The sequence below is a fragment of the Malurus melanocephalus genome, unplaced genomic scaffold, assembly GCF_030028575.1.
Source record: "Malurus melanocephalus ecotype Western Australia unplaced genomic scaffold, MMel_1.1 scaffold_13, whole genome shotgun sequence".
Classification (NCBI taxonomy): Eukaryota; Metazoa; Chordata; class Aves; order Passeriformes; family Maluridae; genus Malurus; species Malurus melanocephalus.
This window is the reverse complement of record NW_026623245.1, coordinates 3,913,055-3,940,334: the sequence shown is the minus strand read 5'-3', so window position 1 is coordinate 3,940,334 and position 27,280 is coordinate 3,913,055. Positions and strand designations below refer to the sequence as shown.

The 27,280-nt window shown below is 44.8% G+C and overlaps 1 long non-coding RNA gene across 2 annotated transcripts in view; it reads left to right on the top strand.

Moving 5' to 3' along the window:
- Nucleotides 1-27,280, top strand: part of LOC130583424 (uncharacterized) — a 114,482-nt gene that overhangs the window by 74,908 nt on the left and 12,294 nt on the right. For both annotated transcript variants that reach the window (XR_008966423.1, XR_008966424.1), the window contains exons 2-4: nt 12,093-12,139; nt 15,237-15,321; nt 22,587-22,749. This is a non-coding gene — a long non-coding RNA (uncharacterized LOC130583424). The remainder of the gene's footprint in view (nt 1-12,092; nt 12,140-15,236; nt 15,322-22,586; nt 22,750-27,280) is intronic.

Sequence of the window (27,280 nt, the reverse complement as noted above, 5' to 3'; positions counted from 1 at the left end):
AATATTCAACATGTTTATTGTTAGGAGTTGAATCTGATATATGTGAAGCTTCACTTTTTAAAATTCCTTACCCAACATTGGATGCTGTGGTGTTGCTTGCTCTTCTTAGGCATTTCAATGTTCTCAAATAATTTCATTCTAGAGGTGTAGAGAGTAGTGTTCTCAGTCATTCAGAATTRAAAGTGAACAAAAAAAGTCCTTATAACATATGTTTGGGAAAGGGCAGTAGTAGAAGAATTTTAATTTACTTCAGTAGCATACACTGTCTACTTCTTTTCATTTCAAAAACACTGACAGGGAAGATGTTTGGTTTTGGAGCCCATTTGTGAAGCTCAGAAGTTTGTGACAGTATTTTCACCAATGTCACCAAAAGTACTCTTGCAGTGTTGCTGTGTTTCTCAAGATCCCAGGGACAACCACTGGGAGAGAGAAAAAAAGAGAGGGGGGAAAAGCAAATGTGTAAAAATATAGTTGAAACATTTTCATTTTATATATTTTTTTTTTACATCTGAAGTTTGATAAATCACAGATAGCAATGAAAATTTTAAATCCAAACTTTGGTCTTGCCTGATGCATCTCCTGCATCTATCCTGAGTTCAGGCTCAATTTGGGTACCACTTTCTTCCTGTTGCTAATCCAAAAAAATATCTCACGGGTGAAAAACTGAGCCTCAAGGATGTCAGAAGGGCAGAGGTGATTTAGAGCTTTATGCTCTGAAATTGGGAGCCTGTGCTCCCTACTAAGTCAGGGAGGGCAGCTCTCCTGGAAGTGCTCTGGATCCCCCCAGCCTATCTCACTCCTCTGGCTCTAATGGAAGCCTGAGCTCTTTAATAGAGCCATTGAAATTCGATGTTTTGAGTTAGGTGAATTCCCCCCCGGAGCAGCGCGTCCAGATTTATACAGGAAGTCTGTGGCAGAGGCAAGAATTGAACCCAGCTTTTCTGTGACTATCTTTTTATTCCCAAGCTTCCAGTTAAACTGTAATCCATCTTGAACCACTTACTGGAAATAGCTCCCTAAAAATAAATTGAAAGTCTAAGTGATCAGGAAGTTTACCTAAACTTCAGAGGCAGGTTAATGTGAGAGTACTTTGGACTGACTCCTTGGAATGGCTCTTCTTGGGGAGGTGCTCTCTGCTTCTCTGTGGAATTGCCTCGTTATTCTGCTCCTGGAGATCAGTTGTTCCTGCCCAGCACATCCTTCCAAATCTTCCTAAAAAAAAAAAAATAGGCATCAGTGAGATTTGGGCAACTGATTAACAAATGAAAATAGAGTCTCAGATGGGAAAAGGACACTTTTACATAAAGTACTGGAAAGCACCTTATCCAAACATATTGCAAACTTGGATGTAGTTATCCAGGAGCTGTAAGAAAGGACATTCCCAGCTCCCTACTGCCAACAGGAGGGTGATGTTTCTCACCAAGCCCATGATCATGAGGGAGGTTTGCAGCCTGTCCTGGTCTTCCTCTGGCAGGGCTGAGCGGGGGCCAGCTTCCAAGGCAACATTTTATGCCAGTGGTATTATCGTTAAATGGCTTTGGAGCAAGTTTGCTGGGAGAGATCAGCCCATATCAAAGGTCTGACAAACTTGAGAAGTAATTTGGCCTCTTATATTTGAGCTGAATTCCTCCTGAGCACAAATATGTGTGCTGCTAGCAGGGCCTGTTAAATAAGGTGACAGGACAAAAGTTAACTGACATAAAATTAAACTGCTACAATTTTGACAATTTAGGGTTTTTAAAAAACACCCTCAGCTTGTCATAGTCTTGGAGCAGATGCAGAGAGGAGGGCAGGAGCAGCAGAACAGCCTACTCTGGTGTGAAAGGGACTGGGGTTACAAACATGCAGCTTAAGTGACAGTATTATAATTTTTTTAATATATTACGTGTATATATAGATACATGCTTTTGTGTGCATGTGTGGGTGAAATATGTTAAGATTACAGAATGTGAAAATATATGAAAGAGCTTAAATTCCAGTAGGGTCACTAATTTCATTGCATTTTGTGGTTTCTGTCTGAAATAGCACATTGGCTGTAGAATGGTGGAAATGTGTGCTTGGGTTTGAACCAGAGGCAGAGCTGCCCTTTTGAAAATGAAAATCCTTAAACCAACCCCATCCAGTGTGAGTAAAGTCAGACATTGCCTAAAATTGGTCGGAAAACAATCGAAGGGGGTTTTTTACCCTAATGCACTTAAAATCTCCATGGGAATGTTTACATTAGACAAGTGCCTGCCAGCTTTATGAGGACAGCTAAATCCTATTGGGGATGTTGGATACCCCTGAGCCCATAGGCTGAGATAAGTTCTCACCAAATCATGATGCAGAGCCTGTKTTTTGAGTATGGGGAGTGAAGCAGTCTTGTTTTCAGGGGTGCTACATCTTGGCATCCCAGGGAAATCTCAGGGTGGGAAGATGGGTGTCTTTGCAGTTTAAAYACTGCACAACAAACCCCACTGACAAAATACAAACCCCACTGAAGGGAATGGGAAACCTGCCTAAGCTGGAAACCTCTAAATCTGGCCAAAAAAATTGCCATTCCCTGTGTTTCCTCTCCACAGACAATGTTGTTTTTCCCATTTTAGTCTTCCTTTGGAGATGTACACACAGGTATATGCACAAAAAAAAGCTTTTTTATATAAGAAAAAGCACCCCCGGCACTTACTAGCCCCTGTGCTGAGGGCAGCTCTCCTGTRGGGTTTAAACCTGCCCATGATAAATGTGCTGTTATTCTGGCTGCAGGTTTTTATTTCTGGGGATATCAATTGGATTCTTATTATGAAAGCAGAAAATTGGAGTTACATCTGGTGGCTGACGCATGTGACAGTATCACTGCGAGGAATTCCAGTTTCCTGAAGCTTTTCAATTAACTCGGAGCACTTTTCCTCAGGTGCTGCGCGCTCGGGTTTTCAGCGTGCGCCTGCTTCCAAGCTGTAAATCAAGGAGTGGGTTATTGTACTTTCCTAGGAGCTCTTGTGCCAGTAAAATGAAACAGCAAATAATAAACCCCAAGGAGATTTATATAGCCCGAGTTGATGAAACAATTACTTTCTCATTCCTAGACTCGCTCAGAAAGGTGGGTTAAAAATAACTGAAAATTTACAAGAGCCTAAAACYGAATCTGAAAAGTACAACCTCAGCAACTTATTGGGCTCAGCCTAGTGAGCACCAGATTTACTGTTTGCAATTTCTTCAACTTGTTCGGTCATTATTATTTTTATTTTTTTTTTCAATTGCCCTCTCCCCAAGCTGATGACAAGCCTTGGCAAAAACATCTGTGCAAATAAAGCAGGGGAAAGAGTGGAGGGACCCAGCCAAGAGCTCCCTGTGTCTGCTATGGCAAAAATGTTTGATAAAAGCATCTTTTCCTGAAGCTTTGGGGCTGCATCTCACATGGYGGGTCATGGGTGCCAGGGGCTTCAGAACACAGCTGAGAAACCTCCACTGTGCTTTTGGGGGTGAGCCCTAAGCCTGGGCAGGGTGGTAACATCTCCCCTGAGCTCCAATCTCTGCACCCAGCACTGTTAATGGCTTGTTCACGGCAACTTTTTTCACACTCAATGTCTGTGCAGTGSTGGGAGCAGAGACCAGACCTGGTTTTGCAGAGCTGTCACCAGCTGAGCCTGACCCATGGAGTGTTTCTGCCAACAAGGACCCTCAGTGAGGGGGGTCTGTGAGGGTTTRCAAGGCAGGAGCCTGCAGCAGGGAGCCCAGCAGTGCCAGGGCTCCTGCAAAACACAATCAGAGTGTCTGGGACCAGGGCAGAGAGACCAGCAGGGATTTGGGAGTGATGGGAGGACTTAACTGCAGTGTTCCAAAGCACAGGCACAGATTTTATCCCAACCTGATCCATCAGCTTGATAAGTACTCTGCTGACAGCGTTGGGATTAAGGTGACAGCACTTTCCAGTCAAGACAYAAGGGGAGGTCCCACGTTCAGCTGGAGCACTTGGGCTAAGAGGAACAGGTCAGTGACCCTTTCCCTCTATCCCTGGTGAGGGCAAATCCCTGAAATAGTGCATTGCCCCTGCTTTTTGCTCCACTGGTACTAGTGAACACACCTGGAAGCATCYCCTCTTGCACAGCTAAGGTGCCATCGTGTCCTGGTTGTCCTCTTGCCCTGTTTGAGCTTCCACGAGTCTGTCCTCTTTGTGAGTTGTTCTTGACTCACAGTCACATCAAGGATGTGCCAGGTCCCCACACACCCAGGGACAAACACAGGCTGTTTGTCTGTAGGACCCCCAACCTCTACCATGGGGTTCAGACCCTTTGGAACAACCTCACTCCCTGCTCCCTGTTGAGAACTCCTGAGGAAATGCTGATGTGCTCCAAAGCCCTGCCTCAGGGAACAGTTTGCAGTTTGCAACCTGTAAAGAATGTTTTTGTCTCTTCCTACTCTTCCTTTTTTCCTGGAATATGGGCAGGCAACTAAGGTGTTCCAGATTGGAGCAGTGAATCCTGCCCCTTCAGCTCTGTATAACACCATGTCCCACTTGATATCCCCATCACTGCAGGACTATGGTGGCCACCTGGGACACTGGCACCTCTCTATCAAAGGCTGCTGGTGAAAAAAGCTTTAGCCTACATTTCCCTGTACAACTTCTGTCGAGTTCATTCCAAAGGCAAGGTGGAATGAAGATACTCGTTTGGTTTTGTCATAAATCAGGAAAAATTTTATATTTACAAGAATATAGAAATGGGCTATTAGATGGGGGTAGGAGATTTTGTTTTCCTTTCAAGGAAAGTTCTTTCCCTCAAAAAGCAAAACCTCTACAAATATAAAACCTCTACAAATATGTTTGAGTTTTTTAAAAATACTCTTTTTCTTTCTTTTTTTTTTTTTTTAACAAATAAAAGCATCAACATGTTGCCTTCCGCTGGTCCTGTGACATCCTTGTGATTCTCCCCAGTGAAATTCAGCTCTCCCCAGCCAGAGGCCATTCCCCAGCCACATCAGACCGCATCTATCAGCGCCACAAATCCTCTAATTAAAAATGGTGGCTAAAATAATGATAYGCACTTTAACGGGCCAGTTTCCCCTCTGAAGGTTGCCATGTGATTCTTATTTTCTACGTTATATAAATCTAAGGGTGGGATTTTGCAAAACACTTGGTTCTGGCCTAATTCTTCTCCTGTTGAAGTCAGTGGGACTCTCTTACCCCTGGACTGTAATTGGAGCAGTTAAGCCAGCGCTGAGAGCTTATGAAAACCACATCCTAACTATGCTCCCAGACCTCACCCAGTTTTCTGCTTTCATGGCATGAAAATTGTTTTCATCCTATTAGATGTGCTGGAATGCTGATGTCCAAGGGAAGCTTTCAGGGACTGAGCTGTGTATGAATTCTGGCTGGGCTTGGCTTTGTGCATTGTGGCCACAGCGTTTCTGTGAGTGTGGCGGGGCCACTCACTGCCCAAACAACATCAACGTYRGGATAAGTCAGAGCTGGGCATGCCMTGCTCATCCCAGGGCCTCAGGGTTTAGGGAAGGCACCYTCCAGGCAGACACCAGGTGACTCCACCAGCCATCCCAGTACCTGTGTCCTCACTGCTGTGGAGGCAGGTCTGCTGGGAGTGGCTTTGAGACCATGTGCCTACAACAGTGCAGGCTGATCCTCTCGTGGAAATCAGTGTCCCAAATCTCTTTTATCCTGTGGACCATCTTGGCTGTAGGTCCCTAGAACTGTGTCAGCTCAGGGCAGATCCTACCTTCTGAGAACAGTGTTGAGAGCCAGCTTGTGCAGGAATTTTTCAAGTAATTGCACTTTCCACACAAAACCATCTGGGCAGAAGATATCTGCTCATTCTTCAGAGAGAAGGGCCAGATTGCTGCTCCCTGGGAGCTTGGTCAATTCTTTTCATTTCGGTACTTTTTGGGTTTTGCCTTTTTTATCTTTTTTTTTTAGTCTTGTCATTTATTTGATGTGTCATTAGTAGTTGCTGTAAAAGTTCTGCTTTGCTTCTCAGRTTCTTGGTAGAAAGTTCACCTCTCTTCTTTTATGAAAAAAGCCAAAACCAAGCCAACCAAAAACTAACAAAACAGTTCCCTAATTTTACCTCTTAATGTCACTGTAGCACATTGCCTGTCAGGCATGCTGGCAAAATCCTGTTGTTTGTGCTTGAGTTAATTTGGAAGCAACCATGGAGAGGCAAAGGTGGTTGTGCCAGGCAATTTGCTCGTGCTCAGCAGCAGAGAGGATGTGATGGATCCCATCCCAGTGACCTCTGCCATCTGGGGACTTTGTTGGGAACCTGGTGGAGTGTAAAATGCCTCCATCAGTGAATACTCAGCRCAGGGAAAAGCTTCCACCCCAGTCTCCATATCCCAGAGATGAAACCAACTGGAAAGAGCTCCAATCCCTTTCCCTGTAGCCAAGAAAGTCATTTTGTGTTCCTTTCACAAGCTGGACTGAACTCGGCCCATGGATGATTGCTGCTGTCRATCCAAATCTCCCAAAAGGCTGGTGTATTTCCCTGCTAATAAATGTCCCACAAATGTTTTGAGTTTCTGCACTCATTAGGGCTTAGGGAGGCTATTTGTCAGGACCAAAGACGTCTTCCACAATAAACCAGCAGCTGTCTGMGAAGGGTGAGGAGACGTTTGTTGCCATGAGCTGAGTCTGCTGTCAGCAACCAGGCCCCTGACCAGCTCTAGTAAATGTTTTATTGATTTAATATTAAATTAACTGCCTSGGCATAAGGAGTGCATTATTTTTAATGGCATTCTGATATTAGGGACTGCAGTTTGCTAGAATGCACCTGTAAAATTAGTATCCCCCAGTATTCTGCAGSAGCCATAAAACATAATGCTCATGGTACTCCGGAGCTTGACATGGATAGGGTTACATGGGACCCACTTCCACYGTGATGGCTGCACCAGGTCCTGCTGCCACAGGAGGAGGAGGTCAGTCAGCTCAGAAGGCTCATTCCAGATTCATCTTTTGGCTCTCAAATGGGATAAGTGGAGCCTGTGAAGCCTGAGTCCTAATCCCAGAGCATCCTGTCTGACAGGGCATGGTAACTCATGGTAATGGCAGGGCACCCTCTGTAGGGGGGCAGTGTTGGGGCCAGTTATTTTCCTTGATTTTTCTATTTTTATTTAGTAAATGCAATCAAGTAGAAAAAAATTGTAATTATGAACTATCGCTTGTTCAGCCACAAATGTTTGGAATTTGCAATTTTAGTGAAAGAAAAGGCATTTGGAAACAAACAGATTTTGAAATTTAAATAAGCAAGCACATTCCTTAGTCTAAGAATGAAAATATCTGAATATTTGCTATTTTCAGAATTTCAGTGTGTCACTTTTTTTGCTTTTTAGAGTTGGACTGTGAATTTTTAATACAGTGAAAACTTCAGCCCAAACAAAAAATAGTTCAAATACAAACTAAAGTTGAAATAAAACCCTCTATAGCAACCTTTTTCTTGTCCTTAAAGTGTGTACCTAGTAAATGCTGCCTTTGGGTTTATTAAGGTTGTAAAAATGCCACATTTGAGCTGTTTATATTTTTTAACTCCTCAGAAATGGTWAATTACAGAGTCATATCTTCTTAAATGGCCTTCAGGTGGGGATTCTGAGAAATCCCGGTATTTCTGGGAAGTTCCTTTCACGTGGATTTCACAGTGATGAATCACAACTCCAAAACAATTATGGATCGAGGATACATCAACAGGCAYGAAACCATCTTAGTATGTCCAAGTTATAAAAACAAAATGCTTAAATTAGAAGTTGAGAGTGTCAGGAGATGAAGTAGGCTACCAAATTTTGTGTATTTTGTCATTGAAGTAACTTTAAAAACTGGAGAGCTGAGGGGCTCCGCATGCAGTTGGGTGGCCAAGTTAATTCCAAGCAGCAGCCTGGAAAAAAATAGCAATCTGAGTGGATTGGGATCAAAATGGGCACCCAGCAGCCTCTGATACAAAGCTTTTTTAAACTGCTTTCAACAAGATCACTCTCTTTGCACATCTTATTTCAAGATTTCTCTTGTCCATTTGCTTTCTTGGACATAMCAATGAATGMAATCCATGTCTTCATACTCTTAAGRCSAATGTTGGCAAGAAAAGTTCATTTTTTATTGTGACTTTCCAGGTGAAATTTTAGTTTTCTTCCAAAAAAGCTGAAAATTTCACTGAACTTATTTTTTCCATAGAGTTTTTGGGCACCAAAATTCAAATATATCTGTTCTGGGGGAAAAGAGAAAAGATGGGACAGAGAACTGAAACATAATTTAGAAGAGATCAGTTGTTGTCTGCAAATATTGTTGGTTCAACAGACATGTTTTTTGTAAGACCAGATRATGAATTTCTCAGGTGACAAAGTCTGCCCAACACCTGGCTCTGGCTCTGAAACTTGTGAGTGCACTGGAAAAAGCTACGGAGAGTTGATCTGTGTGAAAGCTTCTGTTGGCTTTTGTAGGTACCAGATCTTGATGATCTCCTGGTTTTTATTACGTGATGTTGATGTTGTTCTTCCATTCTTTGCCCACTTTCCCTCCTGCTGTCTGACATTCATTTGCCACTTTTCATGTGGCATTCAGAGGTGAACACAAAAGGTGGGTCACTGTTGGGTGATCACTTTTTGGCTCATTCTTTGTCTGGTCAACTTGAGCTGACAGAGTCAAACCATACCTTTTTCAAAGGATGTGGTGGATTTACTTATTCCTGTTTCTGTGTTTGATTTACTAGCATATGATTTCATGAAATAAGAACTTAATGTGGGGATTTCTGCCAAGCAACTTTAGGCAAGGCCCATATTCCACAAATCCCTAAATTTCAGGGTGGTGGGTGGGGGAATAATCATAGTTTTCTAGCAGATGTCCATTCTGCCTGTGGATTGGAGTTTGAATTGGTTTGGTATTACTGTTGWTGCTTTAAAAACCTTGTTAAATGATGTTTATTTTCCTCCCATAAGATAATGAACTTGAATTTTTCAYTTCTATGAAGTTGCTGATAACTGTAATAGTTATTCATTCTCTAATTAATAACAGCATCAGAGGTAATAAAGGAGAAATCTTCAAACAGGCAGCATTTCAGGCTTGAACTGGTTTCAGATTCAGACAGGATTTCTTGGAGCTCTCCCTTGCCCTCCAATTTAAGGCCACGCAGACCATGTTTGTTGGTATTTTTAAGTAGATAAAAGTATGTAACAAAGTTCCTCCCTTTAACTGCTGGATAGAAAATCYATATCCTGGTAGCTCAACTGTCCAGATCATGTTGAATTTCAGTGGAAGAAAATAAGTAAATGCAAAGAAGAAAATTGCCAAAGAAAATGCAAGGAGGGAAGAAAAAGTGATGTAAGTTGGCCAAGAAATAAGTTACACTTCCTGGCCCGGCTCTGCGGCAGCATAAATCATCACCACACAGCTTCAGTGTAGCCAATCCACTTCACCAAAGCCTTCATCTCAACCTGYTCTCAACTTCCAGCAAAAGTGTTAACAAAGTTTCTCCAGTCCTAAGGCAGTTTTGCTCATTTCTGAATGCTGATCTTCGCCCTCAAACGCTGATTTTGTCCCAGTCCTCAGMATTGGGGTGGCTGTTGATGCAAACTGAGGTCACAAAGTGATGCCATTGCCAAAGCTGGGCTGGGGAGAAYGGCACACGTGGGCAGGTCTTGTCTCCATTTCTGAGCTGGGTGTCCACTCCTCTTCTCAGAAGGATTTCTAGGTGTCACCCAGCATGGAAAKGTTCCAGGCATTTGGTGATCCTGGTCCACTGCCACTAAACATCTTCAGCAGACTGCTCTTGTTCCTTTTAACTATTTCAAATGAGGCTCTGGACGTGTTTTGGGAAGCAACTCCTTGCAGGTTGTGCAGCTCCTTCGAGCTTGGGGTCCAGGCCAACACACGCAGCCCCTCACCAGAGCTGGCTGTCAAGGCAGCGTCCTATGGGTCAGCCTCAATGATTCTTTTTGCTTCATTTTGCTCTTTCTTGGCCGTTTTGGGTTTGGCTTCAGGTGGCAAAGACCATCAGCCATCTGCCACCCAGCATCTCACGCTGCTCTGGCCTTTCAAGCATCTGAAGCATTCTGCCCAGTGRCACAAGGAATTGTGTCTACATCTTCTCTGAGAGACATCCAGAGCTGGGAGAAAAAATAAAAAATGTCAAGACAGTTTAGTGCTTTTGGCTTATTGTTTGAATATTTAAAGATGTTGCATCTGGAAAGTATTCCATTAATTTGTGGCTAGCACCCATATATCAAATTGATGAGCTTCCAAGTAAACAGCTGTCACTGGAGCTGCCACAGAGGGAAATTGGCACTGCTGGCTTGTGGTGAGTAGAGAGGGAACACACTGGTACAGCCTAATCTATAGAGGAAACATTAACCCAGATGTGTAGAGGACAATGAATGAATTGTTCCTTAGAACTCCTCAACCTCTCAGCTGTAGTAACATGAGGCACAATTAAGGCCTTGGACTGTTCCATTCACGCACACGCACGCACAGAACTGCACACGCTGACACAGCCAGAAAGATGGGGTTGCATCCTGTAGCTGTACAGCATGAAGCAGCCTCCGAGTTGTGTCTGAGGGACAGCTGCCATCCGTGCTGGAGGCAAATCTGTCTCCAGGCTGCTCGGATCATCCTGCTGTCATTTCCTGTTCACGCAGCTCAGAACACCAATGTCCATGGCTGCCTCAAGGAAGACACTGTTTAGCCATGACCCCTCCAGGTGTCTGTGTAACAGGGAGTGCATGGGATGCTTRTCACAAAACTTCAGGTTCTGTGGGGCTGGTGGCAGTGTCAGGGCCTCAGCTGGAGCTGGGATTTCCCATAGGAGCAGCTCTGAGCRATGCAGGGAGTTCTACCTGAAAGTGCCAAGGTGAGGACTCGGCCCTGGGTTTGTAGTGCTGCCAGGAGGGCTCCAGGAGTGTTGGAAAACCCCATGGCAGTTCTGGGGTCTCTGGGACAGGTGTGTTGAGGCACCCGGGGAGGTTGAAGCTGAAATGGAGGAAATGCAGCAAGAAGGGCTTCTCATCTGCTTTCCAGAAGGGAGGATGTGCAGCCCAAAGAGACGAGRTGAGCTCTGCAAGAAGGTGGCTGTGTCAATCCCAGGGGAAACATGGGTGACATGGGAAAACCCACTCCTGCCCAAAAGCTGTTCTGGCATCTGCTCTGGATGTTCTGGTATCCACTGGGCTCGGGATTTACCTTCTGTTTACTACCCAWCCCAGAGTGGGCTTGAACTGGTGACCTAAAGGTGAAAGGCTCTGCATCTTATTAGAATTACTGAGAGCTGCTGAACGAGTCCCCCATGGCAGTTAAGATTTGATTATGGTTCTAGCAAACGTTCAGCTTTTACAATTAGTGTCAAAGCAGTGGTAAGCCCCTCTTTGATTCCTGGGTGTAGGCTCGTGCTTTTCTTAACCTCACACATATGCTGGCATATTTACAGTAAGTGCTCAGGGGTTTGTTTTTTTTAATTATTATTTTTTTATTTTTGAATTAAAAATGAAAGTTCCCCAGGGAAATTATGCAATGGGAAATAGCTACTTCAATAAACTCGACTCACACATTTTATTGATTATGGTAAATTTAATTATTCCATTTAAACATTGCTTACACACACAAACAAAATACCTTATCCTTTTCTTCCTTCATGTTTTTTCCTGGTTTTGTATCCCTCTCTACAGATCAAAACTGTGCTACATGTTATTTTAAACATTTTAGAGAAGAAATACTCAAGGCTAAGCTTCTTCCCCATAATTAAAAATTAGAAAACACACCATAAATCTTATTCAAAACATGTTCTAATAGAACTACTWATTGTGAAACAGAAGTAATTATGGTTTTTAATGTAGCTCTTTTGACTCTGCCATATATTATGTGCACTGCTTTCACTAAGGGAGACAATTATTCAAGTGCAAGGGATGTAAAAAAACCCCAAAATAATTACAAAGCATAGAGTAAAATCAGTATTTCTCTGGCTAGACCTTCATTAGGTGACACTGTTTGTTCTCTTGATACTCAGATATTACCCAGAGGTTTTAGTCTTGTTTGCAGACCATTGCACTGAGGTTTTTAGAGGCTACTGCMAAAAGGCAGTGAAAGAGCTGCAGGTCCCTGGGTCTGAAAACTTACTTCCCTTTTCCTTCTCTTTCAGAGAGCTGCTGCTGCTTCTTTCAACCTGCTGAACGATGTTCAATCCAGGTGATCACTTTCTTCCTTCTTAAGGTCATGAACAGTCCCTTCTTCCCAGGGAAATGCATTTATTCGTTACCCTGTGACTGTTCCATGAATGGGGAAAGTTCCTGAAGATACAGGCCCATGGCACTGAGGTCAAAGCAATCCTCCATGGCTAGGAATTAGGATGTGGGAAGTGGAATTGTCCCTGGAGGTGGAGAATCAGATTTCCAAAACCTATGTTCCCTCCTGAATGAGGGCCCTATTCCAAACCAGTGCATCCCAGCAGTAAGACAAATCATGGTTGCTTTTCCTCCCTGACACTGCAAARTTCAGTCTGGGGAGGAGCTATTTGGGGTTCTGAGCTGACATGTTTTGAAAGGGGAAGAAGGTCCCAGTGTTTGTTCAAGGCTTTATTGCTTCCATATACATCTTTCATCCGAGTTCTTTCATAAGACTGCTAGACCAGGGCTTATCTGAATCTCACAGCCAAATCCTCATCTGGTAAAATCTAAAAAGACCCCATTTATTTTAAGGGATCTACACCCCCTCAGTTTGTTGGGGAGCCTGGAAGGAGCCAGTGAGGATGCAGGGATGTTGAAAGTGGAGCAGCAGGGCTGAGATRTGGAAGGTTCTGGAGGCTGCAGGTGAGCAACATCTCTTTTGCTCTCCTACAGTTCTACTGGTGGCACATTTGACTGCCACCATTCTAAGCACAGTGACCTTCTGGATATCCCCTCTTGATAAAACAYGGACTGGRGACACCTAGATGTCACATCCTTGCRTTYCCTGCACTKCAGTGTAAGTGATTCATGAATCCTGGTAGGTTTCAGATTTATTTCCAGCTATATTTTTGAATAAAGCAAATAAGTACTTGCATATTTCTAAATGACCTGCACTTAAATATAACCACARTCTGATGTAAACTGGCAAGGCTCCCCTGAATTGAAAGGATTCACTGCATCTTGCACCAGCTGAGGATTAGGCCCTGAGATTCAAGCAAACCCTGTTKTGATAACCATGAAAAGAACTTTGATTAAAGATGGGTTTGGAAGCAATCAAACCGAATCATAAGCCTGGCTGGTTTCATTTGTTTTTCTGGCAAGCCATGGATTTCTGAGAATACARCCTTGTTGCAATATGTATTACACCAAATCCTTCAGCTGATGAGCCCATTGCCACAGATGTCACTGTCTGTGCCATAACTCCCCAAAACRTTTCCATTTCCTTCCCTCTAATTGTCACCACACTTGCTCTGTCCACCGTGGCCAGGGAACTTAGCCACGTCTGATCCCAGACACAGCTTTTGGCCTGGATGACATTGASAATTATTTTGCAGATGGGCCAACCTAGGACACGTGTTCCCACTGGGATCAGCACTCTGCTCCCCCCTCGCTGCCTCCTTAATGAGTAAGAGAGCTTGGACCAACAGCCAGCTCCTCAAATGGCAAYAAAAGACTCCTTGTCATTACCCAGGCTGGCTCAAAGTGCAGTAGAAAAGGGGATTTTTGGCAGAGCTGCAGATTGCAGTCACAATATACAGCTCCTCACTGCTGCCAGTGATGCTCTCTGCTGAGTTATGGAAGTCATCTCCTTGCCTCCCTTTCCAGAGCTGTGGCTGTGGGCTCTGTGAGGACTGGCACGCCGGGACACATGTCATGGGTGCCTCCCGTGGTGATACAGAGAGAGACATATGAGCAGTACTCCAAATGGAATACCTGACAACAAGGAACTTTGAAACCTGACTCAAGAGTTCAAGAATCACTCCAGAAGAAAAATTCTTCTTCCCCCTTCCCTCCCAAAAAGTGAGCCTGAGTCAGTTGTCTCCATTCCTGCTTTCCATKTTTCTTGTATAAAACAATCTGCATGAAAACTTGAAGGTGAAAAAGCCAAAAGCTTYATGCTGTAAATTTTGAAGCAGCACAATTGCAGTGCTCTTAGCATTTTTGTTTTCCTTCTGAATGTTTTCCTCTCAAAGCAAAGTGCAGTCAAAAAAAGCAATCTTTTTTGCTAAGTGATTCCCTTTTGACGTATTTCAAAGAAAGAAATGTGTATTCCTTATGTTTAGCCTTTTAACCACATACGTATACGGTTATTCACTTCTATTTTCTACTGCTTCAGACAAAGCAGAATCCAAGTGYCCCTTGGAATCCTTGCTATCCCAAAACACACAGACCTCAAGGTCTGAAGGAGGTTACAGTCTTATTTCTTCCCTGCCCTTTATTRTTATCATTATTATTAGTGGCAATAGCAATTGCTGTCCAGTGTGGTGCTGCACATCTGCAGCTCCCGTGGAAGTCCTTTAAAGAAAACTTGCCTGGGATGTACAGGCACTGTGGTCAGTCCGGAGCACCTTGCAGCCCTTCTCCAAATGCAGGAGGAAGAAGGGCATCGTCACAGAGGGAGAATTTGGAAGTTAAGGAACCCCTCGCAGGCAGAGGCTCCCAGGATGCTTAAGTGGAACATTKCCTGCAGTGCCTTGCTCCTGGCTGGAGCTGAAGATACCCAGACATAGTGTGCTGATCACCTGCTTTGTTTCACAGCAGCAGTGYTGCATTTCCTCTCCTGCTCTTCACAGGAATCCCTTGATTTCATGGGGGTAAAAAATGTCTTCATTTTTCCATATATTTTCTGATTTCTTTAGCCTGTTTTATTCACTGACTCATTTCATACACTGGAAGTCATAATCAGTTTTTAAGCWTCATTTATTTTTGCTGTTATTGGTTAGCTCCAGAAGGATGCTTTATCTGCCCAAAGGCCCAGGCAYGTGGGTTTCTTATTTTGCCCCGATTCCCCAGGATTTTATTATATTTCCCTGGAATTTATCTGTAACATGCACTGCAGAGCTGCTCCCAGGAGAAAAGGTTGAGAGTCCTACATCAGTAACTGACCTGAAGCAAACCTGGTGAGGACAGCCCTATGCCCTCAGAACCCTCACCAGCCCCCTTGGCCATGGGGATGTTGTGTCATTTACCTGCTGGCTGGAATCAGTGTCACTGCACACCCGGACATGCCTGAGACAAGAGCAGCTGCTCATGCCCCATCTCTCTCGCTGCTCTTTTCTCTTTCCAGACTTTACTACATTTATCCTCTTAGCACCTCTGTAATTATCTCTCTCTAACAGATGACAACCAGAAGAACACGGAGGTTTTGTAATATTAGCTGGGCCATGCAGGAGCTCTTTGGCAGAGGAGGTGGCCTCCTGAGGGGTGAGTAATGTCCTTTTGACAATCCCATTAGACTCTCGGTTGTATTCTTACACACCTAGAGACAAGCCCAAGGTCACTGAACCTGACCCTTCTGGGGCTGATGGCAGCCTTTCACCACTGTCCTTCCCAGTCCCCAGCACAATTCCCAGAGAACAGATATGCAGAGCAATTCCACTCGGATTCACTTTGAAGCTCAGGTCTTATTTATGCCAGCAATGCAAATATCATTTTAGTTTGACAAATACATAGAAAATTCACAGCAGCTGCAGTTGTTGTGTGCAGTGTCCTGCAGAATAATTTTGCCCTCACAGCTGTATTTTAACTTGAGTGACTGGAAAAGGGAAATCAGAGGGTGCTTGGCTTCAAATGTATGTGTATGGCCAGCTTTACTGAGCAGCTAAACCAAGGAGARCTTTACCAGGAACCTGACTATGGCTTTTACACTCTGAGTCAGCAGCAGGAGTGGAGTGGAGGCAGCYGGGGCAGCTTCAGGGAGGCTCATGCTGAGCTGAGCAGACTCTGTAAAACAGAGCAGTGAGGCCAGGTCTGCTGAACATCCTTCCTGCTGAGTGAGTCAGCAGCAGGTTAATTAGGCATAGCTGGGCAGGGAGCAGCAGTTATGACAGAAGAGGCTTTAGTTGATAGGATCATTTTCAGCACAATAATATTAATTAGCARTTGTGATAGGGAACATGAGGGAGGTGGAGCACTTTCTGTCAAGGTATTTTTGTAAGGAATTAGCCTGTATAAACAGCCATTGTAAATACATTGTCCTTGTCAGGTGTAATAACTGCCTGGGCACGCGGCATCCCTGCTCACAATGGAAAGATAATTCAAGACACAATTCCACACTCAGGTCCTTCTCCCAGCTGCTAATTGTGTCACTGGAGAGATCCAAACAATTATAGCAGGAAAACGCTGGGGGACTGTTAACAGTAATTTCCAAAATGTGGACAATAAATAGCTTGAGAAAATGCTGTGAGCGTTGAGCCAGCCTTGGAAAAAGCTAGAGGAAAAACTGTATTTCTGACGCAAACATGGAAATTTGAAATGGGAGTGAGGTGCCTAAACATCTTGGAGGAACTTAGACCCTGAGCTTTCTGAAGCCAAATCCCACCCTAGTCTAGAAATAATTTCATATTTCACAGCCTTCACATTTTCCTCAGACGAATGTTGTTCTTAGAAGCTTGTACAAGGAGGGCTGAATCCTGAAGACATTACTTAAAGGAAATTTCTATTCATGTCCCTGAATATTCACTACTGATAATCCTAGTAATAATTCTCATGAAAAACTGTGTTACATTGAATGTTGTAATTTATGATGTATGGTAAACATAATATATTGTATAATTCAATATTACAGGTCTGCATTACATACCTGCAATATTATGCTCTGATAATTAAACCAATTAAAGTGCAGTTATGTGCTCATTAAACCCAAGAAATATGAGATGTCAATCAATTCTGTGTTTATCAAGATGAAATCTTATCAAAGTCAAATGATTCAGACCTTCAAACCAAATGCTCGTTTATGTCTCCATTTAACATACCTGGAGAACGTGATCCAGAAAATGCCTGTATAGACACTGCAGAGGGAACTGCTCCTGGATATTTTTACCTCTTTGGTTCCCATGATTCATCCCAGCAGGATATTCTGTTGCAATCATAACATTTTAAATACTTAACACCATCCCATGATTCTTTACAGATCTGATAGAAGCAAAGCACAGCTCCCAGACAGGTATGGAAGTTTTGTACATTGTCTCAGAGAATGCCAGAATTACTTAGGCCGAGTTACCCTGCTGTGGTCAGATGCCTTTTCCCAGGTGCTGCAGTTCCTAAACTGGCCCCTGCAGAGTTGGCAGGTTCAGCTCTCCCTCTCAGCKCAGAAGTGATCCTGAATTAGTTCTTTTGAAGTCATCTGGGACTGCCTGCCTGRAGCAGAACACTSTACTCTGGAATAAATATACTTGGGRCAGAAATCTTCTTTCCACTCAAGTCCTCCCATGGCTTCTATGGTGGGGACAACGTTTTGGGCAAAACCTCACTGTCATCCCAATCAGTTGCTTGGAGTTTGCTGGAGCTGAGTGATGGCAATTCTGGGCTTTTGCTGGGTGTTGAGGAGAGAAATTTGGTACAGCTGTGCTGGTGATCGCAGAGGCTGCAGAAGGAAGAATTCAAATCATACAGAGAGGCMGCAGAGAAATGGCAGTGACAGGCAGTTAACTGAGCTGGGTCCTGAGAGTCAGAGATATTTCAGGCTATGGAGGGTAAGGACTGCCCTCATGTTGTTTGAGCTGAGATGTTTGAGCATCTGTGATGAGCATCTAAACGCTTGGTCTGGACTGTCATATCTAAGGGGGGCTCCAACRACACTGAGCAGTAACAACACTGATGATGATGATGCTACTGAGAGTCTGATGATGGTGACTTTTTCATATGGTCCAGAAAAGCCCCACACCTCAGGTTCAGCTCATCCCAAACAGAGGAGCTGATGGTTCATACTGATTTCTGGTTGGAGGAGAGTGTTCATGCCCAGAGATTGAGTCTGCAGGGAGAAAAGAGAATTATGGGATTAATTCGCTATTGTGAGTAACAAGATTATGATCAGAAAAGGAGGAGGGAGTGAGGAAAATGTTGCTATTACCAAAATGAAAGAATTTGGATATAATCATAGCAGTTTGGGTAAATGTGTTTCTAAAGACCTYGAGAGAGGTCATAATGAGAGTTTACTTTGTAGATCTATTCACAGTTTACAAGACCATATGCCAGTTCCCAGTGGTGTCCATAGTGAACAGCAGGACATCAGTAATTTTCCAGATGTGGCTTCCCCCTTAGAAGGAGAACAAAACCATTGAGAAGAACTGGARTGACCCAGCACTGGGAGAGCTTCTGAGCTCCTTTTGACTGGGATGCYCTCATGAATAGTTTGGTTGTTGCCTGGYAACAYTGGCATAAATTCTCCAGTGTGACTKAGCCCACAAGAGAGGAGAGACTCRGAGAGGGATCAYAGGTTCTAATTTTATGGAAAAGTACTTATTAAACAGTGCAGAAGGGTGCATACCATAACATCTATCCTGGACACCTGATGAGCATTTGGAGCCACAAAAGTAGTGGTGGAGAGGGGAGGGATGTTTGGTGCCAAGAGAGCATTACTGCCTTGTGAAATGTGCCAGTGCAGAGAAGGTCACAAACTCAGCTTCTGCCCTAAGCTTTCTCTAACTTCAGCAAAAATGGACTTGTCTGATCCCCTTTGGTTAGATCCTTCCATCACCCACCCTTGGAGCTTGGCATTGCCTCTGACCCACCGCAGCACAAGCACTTCCCAGGTCTGAGCACGCAGCACTGGGAATTTGCAAGGGACTGTGGAATCACCGGCTCTTCTCCTGGGTTTGCTTAGAGAGAGTAGTGGTTGAGGGTGCAACCTTTCAGAGGAGTGGACTTGCAAGAGATACCCCAGTGAAGAAGAAAGAATTCTGTTCCCCAGGAAAGGCATGTGGAATCATTTGATGTCTTCTGAGGGTTGTTCTTGCACCATTGCTCCAGGTTGCTCTTTACCTCTGTCTTGTGTGCTTTGTCCCTGTTTGTGATTGAAATTAGCTCAGGGAAAGGAGCTGCTACAGTCCGGTGACAAGACAACAGTTCCTGATGTCACCCTGATTCACAGCTTGCTCTGGAGGGGCAGGGAACCATCTGAGATCCACCACAAGCTGCCAAATGCCTGCACAGTAGCTTCAGGTAGACTCTGGCTCAGGGCTGGGCTTTGCTTGCACCTCTGGTTGCAGTCAACATCTTGTCATTTCCCCAGAATAAACAGAGGGATTGTGACAGTCACATCTTTCCATGGGAGCAAGGAGTGGAGGTTCCTGGTGAGCTGGAGAGGGAAGGAGGAAACTCCTGTCAGTGACTGTTCCTCTCAGGGCAGTGGCACATCAGGAGCTGCTGGGCCAAGGGAGCTCTGTCTGCCCAGGAGCTGTCGAGCCGAGCAGGAGAGCAGCTCCAGCAGGACTGTGCCAAGGAGCAACGTGCTGCTCTCCATGTTACGGAGCATCGGGCCAGGGGCTTGGAGACCAAAAGGAAAAAGCCCTCATGGGAGATGGCCTATATTTAATGAGCCCAAACCTCTTCCACAAATTAAGTGAAATATTTTAAAAGGAAACAATATTACTTTGGTTTTATTTGTTTCAGCTACTARGTTACAGCTCCACGTGGACACGATTGATGGAGGAAATAGAGTATTTTACAAGCCCAGGACTCTGAGATAAATATTTTGTGACCATGTGAAATTCTTTGCCCTAATCACCACACATTCCTAGGGAGAAGGTTGTATATTGCCGAAGATTATTAACCTTGGTTCCAAAAATGTGTCTAGTCATTGAAAGACAGAGGTCAAAAATTGTCATGGCATTCCTCAGTTTGCCCTCCCCTTTCCACTAAAGTCATGGGATCCATCTCTGGATCAGGTCTGCCCTAATAAAGTATTCCTCAGCAAGGAAGAGAGAAATTACCTTTCCACTGGAGCAAGTTTAATTTTCCAGATCCCTTTCAGACTCCCTGTGACTTCATGTAAGTCACTTGGRCCTTCAGCACCTTATTTCTCCATGATTTGGGGTTGTTTGTTTTTTGTTCTTTTTTTTAACAGAATATGATTTCCCCTTTAGTTGCTTATTTACAGGATGATATTTTCACACCAGTGAATCATCTTGTTTTGGCGGTATCTAACACCAATCTCTCTGATCTTTGCTGGTGAGAGAATAAAAACAGTTTGAAGTAAAACCTGGGGATGARCGTTGTTTAGATGAAGAATTTCATTTATGCCCTGTCCTGCTTTCTTGATGATAGGTAATGACAAGAAGCCACCCTTAGAATAAAAAAAATAATGTTTTTTCAGTCTTCTGGGACTGCTTCAACATCAGAGCTGGGACCTAAAAAATACCAGGACTGGGAGTTCTGGCAGGAGCAGGTGGGGCAGCAGGGTGTGATTTCTGGTGGAGAGAGCAGATCAGTTCCTTAGGTGTCTAAGGTCTTATGGGCCACATTGATGAGCCTTCCCCTTCTCCCAGGGAGTCTTAAATATTCTCCCTTTCAGCTCCCAGAGCCATGCTGGGTAGGCTGCACTGCAACAGGCTCCTGCAAGAGGAGTAAACAACACCTCGTGGATGCAGTAATCAGTGCAAATGTCCCGACAGTGAACCCAGCAGAGGAGTGAATAAACAAACACCCCCCTTTGCCTTTGCCTTCACCTTCCCCTCCGCCCCGATGATAAATTTGGGTTACTGTACACATCACTCCTCGGCCGTGCAGGGCTGCTGTGAATCCATTAGTAGGGCAAGGGTGAGTGACTTCTGACTTCAGTGACCCTTAGAGTTAATCCAGCATTGTAGGGGCAGAATTAAATGTGATGAGCTCAGAAAGTGTGATAAAACCAGATTTAAGTGCACAGCTGGACAGCAACCTATAAAGGCAGAATTTAAAACCGTAATAAAAACTTTGTAATCTAATTACGACAGCAGAGTTAAAGGTGAGGTATTTGCAGCATGATTCACATGCACCATGGCTAACCTCTGACATCTTGAATATATTATGTGGTTTCTTCACTACAGGAGTAATTTTTGAGTTACTCTCTCACACTACATCATTCCCTAYGTTTTATTCTCATGCATTGTCTCTGGAGGTTGGAAGGCAGGGCAAAAGCATCTGCTTTCTGTACTTCTGGCTTGATWGGTTTCAGGGCTGCTCCCTGCCATGCTCTGGGCACCCAGRCAGGGGTTGCAGCAGGTGCACAACACCTCCAAAAAATTGCAGCTCCTGAGAGARTCTGAGGAGAAAATGCAGCAAATGRCCACATCTCGAGCTGGTTTTAGCCTAGCTAGACTTKGTACCAGTGGGAGGGAGGATGCAGAGGAAGTTAGAGCTTGGAGGCAGGATACAGTCCCAAGCCCACTCACTGTCATCCTGTCTTCGTTGCAGTTGGCACCTAATTAACACCACCACAGATAACAGCAGTCTCTCTGATTTCAACGTGTACTTGTCCAAACACCAGAGGGAGGGGAAAACCAGCCTGTGAACCCTGCCTGGCTCCCCTGGACCGCTGCCAGTGGCTTGCTTTGCCCTCTCCTTCAGAATGCTCTTGCCAGGCTGGACACTGCCAAGTGGGACAACAACCTCAGATCCAAGTCTGACATCTGCCAGCAGAGGGGATCCACACTGAAGCAGAGCTCTTTTTCCTGGCTYATGTTAAGTGTTGTCCAGCATCCCAACAGCATTTCATGTATGGGGAGATGCAGTGGTGGGATTTAGCCAGGTTTGCTCAAGTTGGCAACTGTTGGGCAGTTCTCTAGAAAGAGCAGCTGGAGACATGTCACTTCCTTTAGCCAGCCTATGTCAAGACAGAAATTTCAAAGTAGGAATCTACCCCATGTGATAGTTATGATTTTTTAAATTCATCCCAGACAGCAATTCAAAAAGGAGCAAAAATGCCTGAAGAAAATCTTACTATACAGAAAGATGTATCTRTATGAAGTCTGTAAAGCTCTATGTTGGGGGGGGTTCAGCTAAAATAGCTTAGTATCGTTTCTGAAATCAATTTGTATTTCATTTGATTCTTTTCTTTTAAGTCTGTTTGACACAAGCTCTATGCCTACAGGATAATGCTCACAGGATGGGCCAAGGACAGCTTTGTACATTCAGCATTCCAAAATAAACTACATCCTTCYTCAAGGCAGTGTGAACCCAGCTGATCAATCTCCACAAATGCWGTTCTTAAACTGGTGAAATATTTCCCATGTTTGTGAAACCAAACTGAAGCAGATCTGTTGCTTAGGTTTCCCCAATGAGTAATTCAGTAGTATTTTTCCTCAAGGAAATTAAGAATTTTTAAGATACTGTGCTTCAGAACATGTCCTGCTTTTTGGTCTTTTATGAAACTCAGAGGGGAACAGCAGAGCYCTCAAGGACACCCTGTGAAGGGTTCAAGGTGATGCTCTCCCAAGGGAAGAGGGGTGTGAGAGTCATTGGCTAAAATAGGTGATTGGTATCAGCATGGGTGGAAAAGAGGTGTGGAGTGCTCTTGGAAAGGGATTGCTCAAAATTCCAAGTACACCTTACCTTGTGATCAAGGGCCTGTCTCAGTATGGGTATTTAAGAGACAGAGAYCTGCTTTTTGCTTTAGAGAGAAAAAGATGTTCTGGGCATGTATTGAGGTTCTATATACACTTCTGTTATTGCTGAGAGAMCTTCATCCCAAACTATCCTTCTATTCCCAGAGCTGTACAACAGCTACACCAGGAGAGAACCCTGCACAGGACACAACAGCTTTTAAAATGTTATCAGGGACTACCAGAAAACACCACCACAAACACTCTGAAACACAGGAAGGAATCCACCAGTTCCAGGAAGACAGCAAGGATCAAAAGAGCAACGTGCCAGGTACAAATAGGGTGAGATCCCATGGAGCCCAGGCCAGCAGCCACACACTGCCTGCTCYGGTGGGGTTAGAAATCCCATCCTGTATGACAGCTCCCTCATGCTCCAGCTCCCTGTGCACGGAGAGAATAAGGGAGCATTTAACACCCTCAGTCTGCAAGACACAGACAGGAGGTGGTAAATACCTTGATAAGGAAACTGGAGTGAAAATACCAGCTTTAGGCAATCCAGATTTTATCAGGGAAGTATGCAGGAATGAGTAACTGCCTGACATGCAGATGTGCCTCTGCACAGTGCCAGCAGCCTGCCAGTCCAGCAGCTGGCCTCAGGCAGCACASTCCCACTTCCAAACTCATGTGATTTCGGGGGGATGTTGGGCAGATATTTTTGCATGGGGTTCTCACTTAGGCAATGGCAGTGCCCAGAATCTGCAGCTCCGCGCTTGGAAGAATCCCTAGATTTTGCACTGGAGACTTGTTTTTCTGCTGTAAGAAGCAGTTTGGCTTGTGAGCGAAGGCTGTTGCTCTGCTCAGCAATGACATGCATGTCACAGCATGGAAATCCATGCGTGCTAGTTGAAAACAAGATACTGGAATTCAAGGGCTGGCAAAGTCATAAAGAAATTAATCCTGTGAATTGCTCAGTGAATGGAGCAATGGGGTCWCGTAGGCCATTGCTGTCACTGTCACTCTGGGACCAAGGGAAGACTTGTGCCCAGTCCCATAGTCTCTGCAAGGTGAGTCACAAATTTGGTGGGAGTGGTTGGAAACTGAAGTGCTGTGAGCTGGCACAACACATAAACACACTCTTGAAAAGATGTGGAGATCGTGAAGAAATTCGCCAGGAAGTACAACACTCAGGGAAGTTGTAACAACACCAAGGSTGTCAGAGTTCAAGGAGTGTCTGGATRATGCTTGTCGTTGTATGGTTTATTTTTAAATTGTCCTGTGAGGAGGTGGGGAATTGTGCTCAATGAACTTTATGGGTCCTGCCCAACATGAATATGTTTGATACAGACAGTTTGAAGAATTGTTGCTTGGTCTCTAACTGCAGCCCTGGACTCCAATACAAGGTAAAGGACCTGCCTGTTCGCTGTTCTTCCTCATGCTCCAGCTCTCTAGGGAACTCATGGCCTGGGCTGTCATCAACCAAGGTGGGAAATGCCTGTTCAGAGAGCCTGTCCCTGCTCTGGCAATGCTGTCCTGATGTCTTACAGGCTTTTGGTCCTTGGTGTTTGGTCTTTGCATTGATTCTTCACCAGGTTTCTCTAGAAAGAAGGTACAACCAGTCCATTACTTGTAATGGTGGGAAGGGGAGAGTAGGAAGAGCTTGGCAGCTCAGAGGGATGTCCTGGAAACCTGAACGAGAAGAAAGGAGAGCCTTGCTGGAATGATAAGGGGCTGGRGCAGCACTCATCGCTGTGCCACACCAGGAGATCAGCTGCCAAAGGAACACAGGCAATCTCCTTCTTGGGATGGTGCTTAGTGGGGCTAATGACAACCATAAGTAGGGAAAATATGGATGCTATTGGAGAGAGAGGCCCGGGAATGGATAAAGAATAAATTGGCTGTGCTGTGTACAGAGAGGGCCAAACAGATGTTGGGCATGATCCAGAGCCCATTGAGTTAATGGAAAGGCTCCCTTTGGTTTCATTGGACGCTGTCTCAGACCCATTCCAGCTTCACAGGAAGCAGTGGAGACCAAGAGCAATAACTTGTGGTGACTGGAGTGGTGTGAGTTGCAGAGGTGTGGGCTGGGGGAGTTCATGCTGAAAACAGATGGGTCTGACAGACTGGTCCCTTTGGGCTGGGTGACCCCTCTGCCCGCTCCCCCCACCTGGCCATGAGCAGCCTCATGTGTCTTCAGTCCTCTAGCCAAAATTTTGGCACAATTCTGACCAGAACAGGCTTTTCTGCCTTCTGATACACCCTCCTACTCAAGGAGGTTCCAATGTGGTCTTGTGGTGGCCCAGGATTTAGAAACCAGTGATTTGAGCCATCCACAGAGAAGGAAGAAAGCAGGTCTGCTAAGAACTGTTGACCAGGGAGGAATTTTGTTGTGGACCAGCAAAAAAAAAATAATGTAAAGCAGGTGTTTCTGCAATTGTGAGACATTTGTAAAGCCAATGCGTCCAACAAGTCTCCCACTCACATTCTGGTCCACGTGACGTGGCAAGGTCTGATGCGGAAGACCGCAAATAGAAAACATCTCTCTGTACTAGTTGGCGTGCACCAGGGCCTCCCTCCCCTTTTGCTCTCTGCTTTTCTGTTWATTTAGGTGTGTGTCTTTGTTTCTGTTTTTACATTTAGCACAAGTGGAGAGGAAGTGGGATTTCATACAGCTTAGGAGGCTGGAGCTCAGCACACGTCAGAGCAAGGGCCTTTATTTGTCCTCACTCTGCAGGTGCAAGTGTTTGCAGGCCAGAGCCTCACTGGTGTGAACTGCCCCAGGCTCCACGAGAGYTCCCTCCTCTGAGCCAACCCCATTGAGGAGGTTTGTGGTGTCCAGAGTCACAGACAGACCCAGGCAATGCTTAGGCCATGCTGGTCTTGTGTTTAGGAGTGGGAACTGGAAGCTGAGTATCCTTTTTCTCCAGGTGATGGTACCAGGAGGAATGGATCAGTCGTAGCATGCAAAGGTGCCTCAACAAACAGCAGATGCTGTTTTGTTCAGGTTTGTGAATTTACTGGAAATGTCATTTGGAGATGTTGAATTTAGTTGAATTTAGGCCAACTTGGAGAGGGGCAAGGAGAAAGTTTTAAGGGTGAGTTCAGGGCTCTTCTCAGCACTCCCTTTCCTTCTGCAGCTGTTCCTCTGTCCAAACGTGTACACACAACACCAGAGCCAACCATGGCTTGCACTGAGCTGCAGTGTAGGTACTTAAACAGGTTTAAATCATGACCCTGCAACACCCRATCTCCAAAACAGAATCTCTTGCTCTTATTTACATTAGTGCAGTTCTAGCCCTGTTTAAAAAGAAGCTGATACTGAGACAAGTGGCAGAACTTTCTGTGTGAGGTAAGGTCAGTTTAGGGCTGGATGAATTGCCTGGCAGGAAGGTTGTGTGGAAGTTTGGCTATTCCACCGTAACACAGCTGTAGGAGAACGCCCCAGCCCTGACTTCCAGTCCTCTTTTTAACCATGCTGGCTTGTTTACATTTGGGTGATAGATGGGTGGAGCCATTATTCCAGTGTTTTGGCTTGTATCCGTCTGCTTGGATGTCAACGTAAACTGCTGCAATTATATCATAATCATGGCCCGCYATTGGAAATGATTAGTCTGTTCATTTTCCATAAATATTGGCTGGCTGGCTTCACCTGGCAGAGGCTGGGAATTGTCATGGCAGAGATGAAAGTCCAGAGAATATGGGGATTCATAACTCCATGACAGCTACTGTGTTTTCCAGTCTAACAAGACTGTTGGATTTAGACAAGAGCAGGACACTGGACTGGGATTCGGGGAGCAATAGAGAAAGTACAGGTATTTCAAAGCAAGTGCTGTTTTAGTCAGAAAGGGAATTTCTTATTCAAATAAGCCCAAAACTAATGGGGGAACTTTCAAATGTCAGCGGAAAGTTGAAAAATATCCAGAATCCAGACTTTATAATTAAATAGCACTTCCCATTCCTACATCTCCAGCATGGCGGCCTTTGCTCTTCCACACCGACCAACTCCAGTGGGCAGAACCGCACATAAAATGTAGCTGTGAATGAACTTCAAGGCTGCTTATCCTACAAATGGGCTCTAATTCCAAATAACACTGATGCCAAGCAGGTTTMTTTTCCCCAGGACTCAGGCATACAGCACACTTTCCGCTTTTGGAGCTCATCATTCCATAACTCCAGAAATTGCAATATAAACCTTGGCTACTACTCACACTTCAACTTGAAAACACAGCAGTGATCTGGGATTTTAATTCGAGCAAATTTGAGAGTGGATTAGAAATAGGATCCAGATGCATCTCTAATAGTGAAAAGAAAAATTAGCAGAACATTGGAGCTGAAATGAATTCTGCCTTTCTTTCAGCTTTTTTCCTTCCTTTGCTTTATAAGAGGAATTACATAGACCTAAAGTGCCATAATTAAATTGTAATTTGTTCCTTTCCTTGGTAGAAGCTCTGCCCAGCTGAACACATCTCAGTTTCCATCCTGGGCATTTACCTACAGCACAGGGCTGGGGGYGGGGGGCAGTTTCTTACTTGTTTTAAGAAATGAGGAATCAGAGGCATGCACAGCCTGTCTGGTAGAGTCTTCAGCGAACGAGCTGCCAGGCTCTGCAGGTTATACATCATTAGCACACAGAGTGTCCAGGAGAGCCCAAAGCTTGTGCAGGTGTGCTGGCAGAGCTCGCACTGCTTCCCTCCCTCCACCCTCTCCGCCGCACTTCCAGCTTCAAGCTGATACTTGAAACCCGATGTGGCAAAATCACAGAGAGCTCCTCTCGAGTTGTCAGCTCCCARCTCACCCAGCAGACGTGACTGTGAGAGGGCGCGTGGAGCCTGGAAGGGACTCGCTGGAAAAACAAAACCATCGAG